Source organism: Cyprinus carpio, chromosome A19, assembly GCF_018340385.1.
Source record: "Cyprinus carpio isolate SPL01 chromosome A19, ASM1834038v1, whole genome shotgun sequence".
Taxonomy (NCBI): Eukaryota; Metazoa; Chordata; class Actinopteri; order Cypriniformes; family Cyprinidae; genus Cyprinus; species Cyprinus carpio.
The window spans coordinates 3045719-3054836 of record NC_056590.1 but is presented as its reverse complement, the minus strand read 5'-3'; the positions used below and the strand labels follow the sequence as shown (position 1 = coordinate 3054836).

The 9118-nt window shown below is 37.1% G+C and overlaps 1 pseudogene; it reads left to right on the top strand.

The window, feature by feature from the left end:
* Window positions 1-4775: 4775 nt before the first annotated feature.
* LOC122148709 lies at window positions 4776-6346 on the top strand (annotated as a pseudogene).
* Window positions 6347-9118: the final 2772 nt, after the last annotated feature.

Below are 9118 nucleotides of genomic sequence, written 5' to 3'. Positions count from 1 at the left end.
GAAAAACCATGCTTCTGAATGACAGATCCTAATGACGTCATGTCGATGGAGAAGAGAAGAGAAGTGGACCAAGTACTGAGCCTTGAGGAACCCCAGTAGCAAGTTGTTGTGACTTAGAAACTTGACCCCTCCAAGACACCATGAAGGATCTATCAGAAAGGTAGGAGTTAAGCCACTGGAGTGCAGTTCCAGAGATGCCCATCTTTCTGAGGGTGGATAGGAGAAATCTGGTGATTAACGGTGTCAAAAGCAGCAGACAGGTCCAGCAAAATGAGTACTTAGGATTTTGAAGCTGCTCTTGCCAGTCGCAGTGCTTCAGTAACCGAGAGCAGGGCAGTCTCAGTTGAGTGGCCACTTTTGAAGCCAGATTGGTTGCTGTCCAGGAGGTAGTTCTGTAAAAGAAACATAGAGAGCTAGTTGAACACAGCTCGTTTAAGTGTCTTTGCAATGAATGGAAGAAGGGATACCGGTCTGTAGTTTTCTAGAAGTGCTGGATTTAGAGATGGTTTTCTTCAGCAGTGGGCTTACGAGAGCCTGCTTAAATGCTGAGGGAAATGTTCCAGAGTGAAGAGAGGAGTTGATAATGTGAGTAAATGAAGGTATAACTGAAGAAGAAATCGCTTGAAGGAGGTAAGTGGGGATCGAATCAAGTGGGCAAGTAGTAGGATGACTGGACAGGATAAGTTTGGAAACGTCCGTCTCTGAGAGTGGAGAGAAGGAGGAGAGAGAGTGTGCATTAGTCATTGTGAAGTTATTTCCTCAGTCTGCGGTGTGGAGAATTGGTCGCTGATGGTTCTTGTCTTATTTGTGAAGAAAACTGCAAAGTCGTCAGCTGTAAGAGTCGATGGAGGAGGAGGAGGAGGTGGATTAAGAAGAGAAGAGAAGGTTTTGAAGAGTGTCCGAGAGTCACAACAGTTGTTAATTTTGTCGTGGTAGTATGATGTTTAGAAGTAAAGACGTTTGCAGAGAAGAAAGAGAGGAGAGACTGATACACACTGAGGTCGGTAGAGTTTCTTGATTTATGCCATTTCCTCTCTGCAGCCCTGAGTTTAGAGCGATGTTCACGGAGAACATCGGACAGCCAGGGGGCAGATGGAGTGGAGCGTGCTGGTCTAGACGATAGTGGGCAAAAGTTGTCCAAGCAAGAGGTTAGAGTGGAGCAAAAAGTGTCCGTAGCACTGTTCGTATCCAGAGCTGAAAACTGTGAGAGTGAAGGAAGTGAGGATGAAACCACAGAGAACAGGCGAGATGGAGAGAGTGAGCGTAGGTTCCGTCGAAAGGTGACCTGCGTTGGAGCGTGCGCCGCTTCAGGAGTAAGTGCTAGGTTAGCAGTAATGAGGAAGTGGTCTGAGGTGTGCAGTGGAGCAACTAAAGTGTTGTCCACGGAGCAACAGCGTGTGTAGATGAGGTCCAGTTGGTTGCCTGATTTGTGAGTCGATGTAGTAGACACTCGCTTGAGATCAAATGAGGCGAGCAGAGTGTTGAAGTCAGCAGCCTGGGGTTTATCTAGGTGGATGTTGAAGTCACCAAACTTCAACATCCTAAAAATCTGAGCTAAAAATCTGATAAATGGAATAAATGGAATGATATAAAGCTAGAGGATGTTGATTCTATTTTAGATTTTAATAAACCACATTGATTTTACAATTTATTGAGTCTTGTGTCTCATGAAAGAAAAAAACTGATTGTATAAAACACAAAATTTGATATTTGGTATGATTTGCTTATGCCATTTTGTATATTACTACTCAGACAAACATACACTGAACAAAATTATAAACGCAACACTTTTGTTTTTGCCCCCATTTTTCATGAGCTGAACTCAAAGATCTAAGACTTTTTCTATGTACACAAAAGGCTCAAATAAATTTCTCTCAAATATTGTTCACAAATCTGTCTAAATCTGTGTAAGTGAGCACTTCTCCTTTGCCAAGATAATCCATCCACCTTACAGGTGTGGCATATCAAGATGCTGATTAGACAGCATGATTATTGCACAGGTGTGACTTAGGCTGGTCACAACTAAAAGGCCACTCTAAAATGTGCAGTTTTACTGTATTGGGGCGTCCAGGGGGTCCAAAAACCAGTCTGTATCTGGTGTGACCACCATTTGCCTCACACAGTGCAACACATCTCCTTCGCATAGAGTTGATCAGCTTGTTGATCAATGGGTGACATATCTGGTGTGTATGTTGGCCATGCAAGAACTGGGATGTTTTCAGCTTCCAGGAATTGTGTACAGATCCTTGCAACATGGGGCCGTGCATTATCATGCTGCAACATGAGGTGATGGTTGTGGATGAATGGCACAACAATGGATCAGGATCTCATCACGATATCTCTGTGCATTCAAAATGGCATGAATAAAATGCACCAGTGTTCGTTGTCCATAACATACACCTGCCCATACCATAACCCCGCCGCCACCATGGGCCACTCGATCCACAATGTGGACATCAGCAAACCGCTCACCCACATGATGCCATAGTCCATGCTAATGAGTCCAAATAGGACTCCGACTGTAATTTTGTCAGATTCTTCATCCGTTCTTAAAAGTATAATGTCGACCAAAAACTTATAGAGAAGACCTGCTAGTAGAAATTAATTAAAAACTTGGTGGATGTTAAGGTACCTTGAAATGAGATAAAAATCAGTCATTAATAGAGAAATAATAAGAATAAGGCAATAAAAAAGATGTGAAATTAGCAGCACAGGTCAAGTCAAGTCAAGTCACCTTTATTTATATAGCGCTTTATACAAAATAGGTGGTGTCAAAGCAACTAAACAACATTAAAGAGCAGGTCATATGGTATTTCAAAGTGTCCCAATATTGTATTGGAGTCCCCTACATCATGCATCTAAGGTCAGAAAACATTGTAATTTTCTCAGAACATACATTTAATATTAGAGTCATTTGCCAATGATTAGGAAATGATACGTTTCAAGCAAGTTCGGAGCAAGCCCCTCCCTTCCTCCTCAAGCCTACTCTGCTCTGATTGGTCAGCTGGCCAAGACCTGTTGTGATTGGCACAGAGATGAGTCCTTGAGCCAGGTAGCCAGCGCTACCATTGACAAAGCACCTTTACATAAAACAATAATATAGTCAATCCGTTCTTATAATGACATAAAATACAAAAAAACACTTATGCAAGCGAATCGTGCCCACAGCTAAAGTTTAGCTGCTAAACCTGTGACACACTAGGTGGATACGTTAGCTGCAGTGCTAACATGACTAACTGATTAAACAATACAGTTTGTAAACCAAAATATGTCTACTTTAATGTTTTTGAAGAACGACAGACAAAAGAACGCTTGGTCTTAACTTTTAAATCAGAACGCAGAACAGGTTGTATCACAGGAGCACCAGCCGAAATCACTCATCTCTCCTGCATTAACCCTGTAACTGCCAGTGCAGCACAATAAACAGCAATTTTCACAATTATTATAAAGTCTGTGTGCTAGCCGACACTACATTCTTTATTATTAAACAAAGTAATTAGAACAACGTCAGTCTACAATAATCGACATATTCTTAGGTTCACCTGCGAATTTTTAGAACTACTTCAGTAAGACAGTAATATCGTGCTTTAACCTGGAAACCTAAAGCTGCACTAGGTATACATCACATATTGGAACAAAAAAATTACATTTTGAGCACTCAATTGAAAATGTACACAACGTATCAATCGTACTACTTACAGGTTGTGGTTTGGAGATCTTGTTAGTCCTAATTAAGAAAGAAGATTAGAAGCCAACGAAGATAAAAGCCCAGATTAGAGAAGCAGTTCTTGATAAAATGACAAGCACACAACAAAAGGCTCGAATTGTATTTCTATGGTATCCTTGAACACAGCGGCTTCTCAACATGATGTAAACGCACTAATAGCAAAAGTGTTTGTGGGCAGGTCAGACTCTGTTCGTATTTCGCGGGCAGGCGGGGATTATGCAATGTGACGTACACACCGTAACAGGCAAAAGAGTCGAAAATATAAATGACTCGTTAAGGCGATTCAGAACCCGATTTTCTCTTTTGAGAGACAATATCTTTATTTATCATGCACTTTTTTGATGAACAACTTTGCAGATTATTTTCATTGAAGGATAGCTACGTTATAAACTGCAAAAGAGAGATTTTTCAAAAACCCATATGACCTGCTCTTTAATTAGGAAAACAGTGTGTCAATAATGCAAAATGACAGTTAAAGCACAGGTAGGTGGTATTATAATATTGTAATATCAGTAGGGAAAAAATAACAGTTTTATGGAAGACAGAAAGGAAGAAGTAATGATTTCTAGATTAAAGATGGGTCATACAGGACTAAATTCAACACTTGCATTAATGGGGAAGCACGAAAATGGTATGTGTGATGAATCTGATGTTTTTGAAACAGTAGAGCATGCGCTTTTTAAATGTAGTAAACATGAAGATCAGCATTAACGGTCTTTTTAGCAATATAAGGAAGAGACCAGTAAGAGTCATGGACTTTCTGGGAAAGGGTTTGAGTGACAGTCAAATGTTTAAGGTAGTTTTAACATTTTTAGAGCTTACAGGACTAGACCACAGGATTTAGTGTTTGAGGATGAGGATCATGATCCTTCTGTCCATCTCGGAGGTTGAGGAGCCCAGTGTGGAAGCTGGAAGAGCTGAACACACCGCTCCAGCTAAAGCTTGGGCTCTGATCCTCTGGAGTGGGTGGGGAATTACAATGGCTTTTTTTTTTTCTTGATATCAGTACAGATTTATCACCCATGTGTGCAAGACATACAGTAGGTGGCGGTAACACTCCTAAGGAGTGAACGGCCATTGAACAGAAAGAAGAAGAAGCATACCAGTGTTTCTTTTCAGAGCCAAGCGACAACATCGTTCTGCTCCATCTTCAGTGAACTAAAATTGGCAGTGACTGCTGAATCCTGAACTAACCAGATAAGGTTGTCTATTTAATTACTATCACTGTGATATTGATTATGTTTTATCCATACTTATCATATATAAATGAATTCCGGTTATGAACAGGTTGAAAGCAACAAACTGTGCTGTGGAGCAATGAAGGTCTTGCTACTCTTCTGCTGCCAGTTCCTTCACACTCTGGGTAAACAATGTTTTTGTATTTTTGCTTATGTGATTTTATTTTATATATATATATATATATATAATATATATATATATATATATATATATATGTGTGTGTGTGTGTGTGTGTGTGTGTGTGTGTGTGAAATAATAAATTCATATTTAAAAGTCTCTGTATTTGCAATCACTGATTTGATGTTTTCACAGCTTTAGACTGTTCTGTGATGAGTGGTAACCTGAAGCAGATAGACGCTGGCTCTGGCTCAGTGGTTGGAGTGAACAATCTTAATGAAGTGTTCGTTCTGATTGATAATGTCTTCACGAAGATCAGCGGGTCTCTAAAGCACTTCAGTGTTGGTCCTGCTGGTCAGCTGGGGGTTAACCAAGCAAACAACATCTTTAAGTTTCAGAGTGGCATGTTCATTCACTTTCCAGGTGAAGAGTTACAGAGAGCAAAATAAAGTTGAGCCTAATCAGCCAGTTTACATGTTTTCAAATAGCCACAGTCCCTAAGACATCATCTTATTACGGATCTTGTTAAACTGACTAAACTTTTCATCCAACTGTTGATTGTGTTAGGGCTTCTCAAACAGGTGGATGCTGGAGGTGATCAGATCATTGCAGGTGTCAATATGAATGATGACATATACTGTTTAAATATGGATGCTAACAACAAATGGCCATCCAGCACCACTCCTTGGGTAAAACTTAATGGAAAGCTAAAGTACTACAGCTGTGGTCCGTACAGCTGTTGTGGGAGTGAACCGCAATGACCAAATCTACATCATGAAGGTAATGTCCATAAATACAAGAGCTTTAGTACACCAGGGTTTTATAAAGTAGATATCATGCCAAGGTCTGATTTTCTGGTTATGATTTTATGATTAAAGATGATGGGATAAAAGCTGCAAAATCATTTTCTTGATATGACCGTACGATGACTGACTGCATTGTGTCTCTTTTGGTCTTGTGCAGGATGTGTCTAGCAATGCCTGTTCTGGGTCCAACAGCTTTAAGAATATTCCTGGACTTCTATCCATGATTGAAGTAGCCACTGATGGCAGCATCTTTGGTGTCAACTTTCAAGGGAACTTATACCAGAGGTGAGATGAACAGTCATGATGTTACAAGTTTTATGATTAAAACGGATTACCTCGTCAAGCACTCTCAAATTTTTTATTTTTTTTTTTTTTTATGAAAACCCAAATGCTGCATTCAAGAAGACGGGTTGTTTTTGTCTATTGCAGAACTGGAGAAAACACATTCCAAACCTGAAGGCACAGACCTGGATCTCAATGGTTGCCTGTCCCAATGGCCACAAGCATGTGAGCTTTGACCTGGGAGTGCTGTGGGTCGTGTGTGTTGACGGCTCCATCCGTAAATGTACTTTATAATCTGTCACTGCAACAACAGAGGGGCTCATTCATTAACCGGCAGGACACCACCCACACGGAATAATTCAAAATCAAATTAAGCAACCCTTGAATGGAATAACATAAAATTATGTTAAATTGCAGAGTCTGAGCTTTACAATGGATGTAGCCACTTTGATTAAATCCAAAGTAGTGCTGAGTTATTAGCTGATAAATTACAAAAAATTATCATAATTTACAAAATAGTTTTTTTTCTTTCTTTTTTTTTTTTGTGCCATGTACTCTAATATGTCAAAAGTATCATACAGCTCGGATAGTCATGTGTCATGTCATTTAAAAGGTCTCATTGAGTAGAATAAAACAAACATAATTGTTTGGGGCTTTGAATAAACTGGAGCGAGTTTTGTACAAGAAGTCACCCCCAGACCCATATGAAAATAGTATATTGATGTCACCATTTTACTTGTAACTTCAAAAAACATGATCAGATGAGTCAGATCGCAATGAGTCAAGAGCTAAACAAAAGGCCTGTTTTGTTACAAAATACTGTAACTTTGGGATACTTTATATTATAACCATAAAATTTGAAACAAATACACACTTTTTCTCCTACCTTATTTCTGTCCTAAGATATTGAATGTCAAATAAGACAGATATAAAAAAATTCTCTTGAGCACTCAAATTTTTCTTACATTTTTATCATTTACAGCCCGCCCCCCAACCTCCAGCCAAACTTGCAAAGACCATTAAGTGAAATAACATTCTTTGACTGAAAATTTAATTGACATGTTAGAACCCTGATTTAATGAAAGATGTTTTAAATGTAGATGTAAAAAACATGGTTAAACAGTTACTTAACTAAACCAATTTTGACTATACGTAGATATACATAACATGTAAACCCATTACTTAAGAAAGCATGCTTTGTAAACTGAGTTTAAGTTTAAATTGTTAAATTAAATTTGTTTAAAGTTTAAATTATTGTTTAACAGATTTTGACTGTAAATTGAAATAACTTGTGTCAGCCAATATTTTAAGAAAAGAACTGAAATGGACCATCATTTTGAATTACATGTACAGCACTTAATAAAAAAAAAAAAAAAAAAAAAAAAAATCTACCCTAAGTTTAAATATTTCAAAAATTTGCTGCAATGATTTGAAATATATATGGTATCATGATTATGGTTTATAGCTGTAATTTTACATTAAGCTATGACAATTTATTTATTTTTTTAATCTGTGATGTTTTAAGACTGTTAGTTACAGTGTATCATGTAAATATGTCACACTCATAAAAACATGAATTTCTTACAGACAATCAATATTAATTAGCCCCCCTCTATTTTCAAGTAATGCAATAATGTTTCTGTTGTAAATAACACCAATCTTAAAAACTAAAAAAAGCAATACCAACATTTGTACATTTCTTAAAAATATCACTAGGTTCTAACACATAGTAAAATTTGAAATAATTAAAACATTTAAACTTATTATATTTTGATAATAATAATAATAATAATAATAATAATTATAATAATAATAATAATAATAATATAATAAAGTACATTAAAAAAAAAATGCAAAGCCCACAATATCCTGCTACACAACTCAAAAACATTAAGAACAAACTCTTCTCAAAATGCTAGTATGATCCACAATAGACACTATCATTATGCTATAAATCTCTGTGTAAATCACAACATCAACAAATCCAATTAATATCATCATTGCACTGCAAGTCTTCCACACACAAGGGTTTGGACAGACCAGTGGATACAACTCCAATTCATTCTGCATCTTGCTCCTTTAAAAGAGAGAGAGCGAGAGAGTGAGAGAGAGAGAGAGAGAGAGAGAGAGAGAGTGGTTATATATCACAATTGTAAGAATTTCAATTTGAAGTAAAAGTGAAGTTGAATATGCACACCATTTTCATGTGTACTTTTTCCAATCCATTTATTGACCAATTTTCGCACATTACTCCAGTTCCTTTTTTTCTTTTTTTAAATGAAACAGCTTTACACAATCAGATGGTAGCTAAATTTGGGTTGCTACAGATAAATTTAGACAAAGTGCCATAGACCTCATTCTGATTTTGGATACATTTAAAAATCAAAATATTTACTGGTACCTGCATACCTCTACATGTTGTGGATTGTTGTTGTCCTTTCTTTGATGTTATGAACATTAAAATAACACAGATTACTTAAAACTAGATAGTAAAGTTTGTAGGCAAACTTTAAAGTTGGCTTGAAAAAGCCTAGCCAGATAGTTTGAAGTAGTTTTAAAAGCTTACATTTTGAGAGTTTTCATTTGAACTAATTTGAAGTCGTTTTAAAGTTTTGAAGGCAATAAAAAAATCAGAAAAATAGATAGATAAATAGACAGATAGATAAATAGATAAGAAATGGTAAACTAGCATGTTGGCATGTTGCTTGCCATGTTTATAGAGTGATTAGCATGTTTATAGAGTTTTTATTATGTTGTTTGTATGTTTGTTGCTAGCAGGATAAACAAGTAACTAGCATGTTGCTAACATGAATAGCAAGTAGACTAGCATGTCATTAGCATGATAAGCAAGTTATTTGCATGTCGCTAGCATGTTTATAATGAATTGAATGTAGTGTTGCTTGTATTTATAGTGATTAGAATGTTATTTGAGTTTGTATAGTGTTTC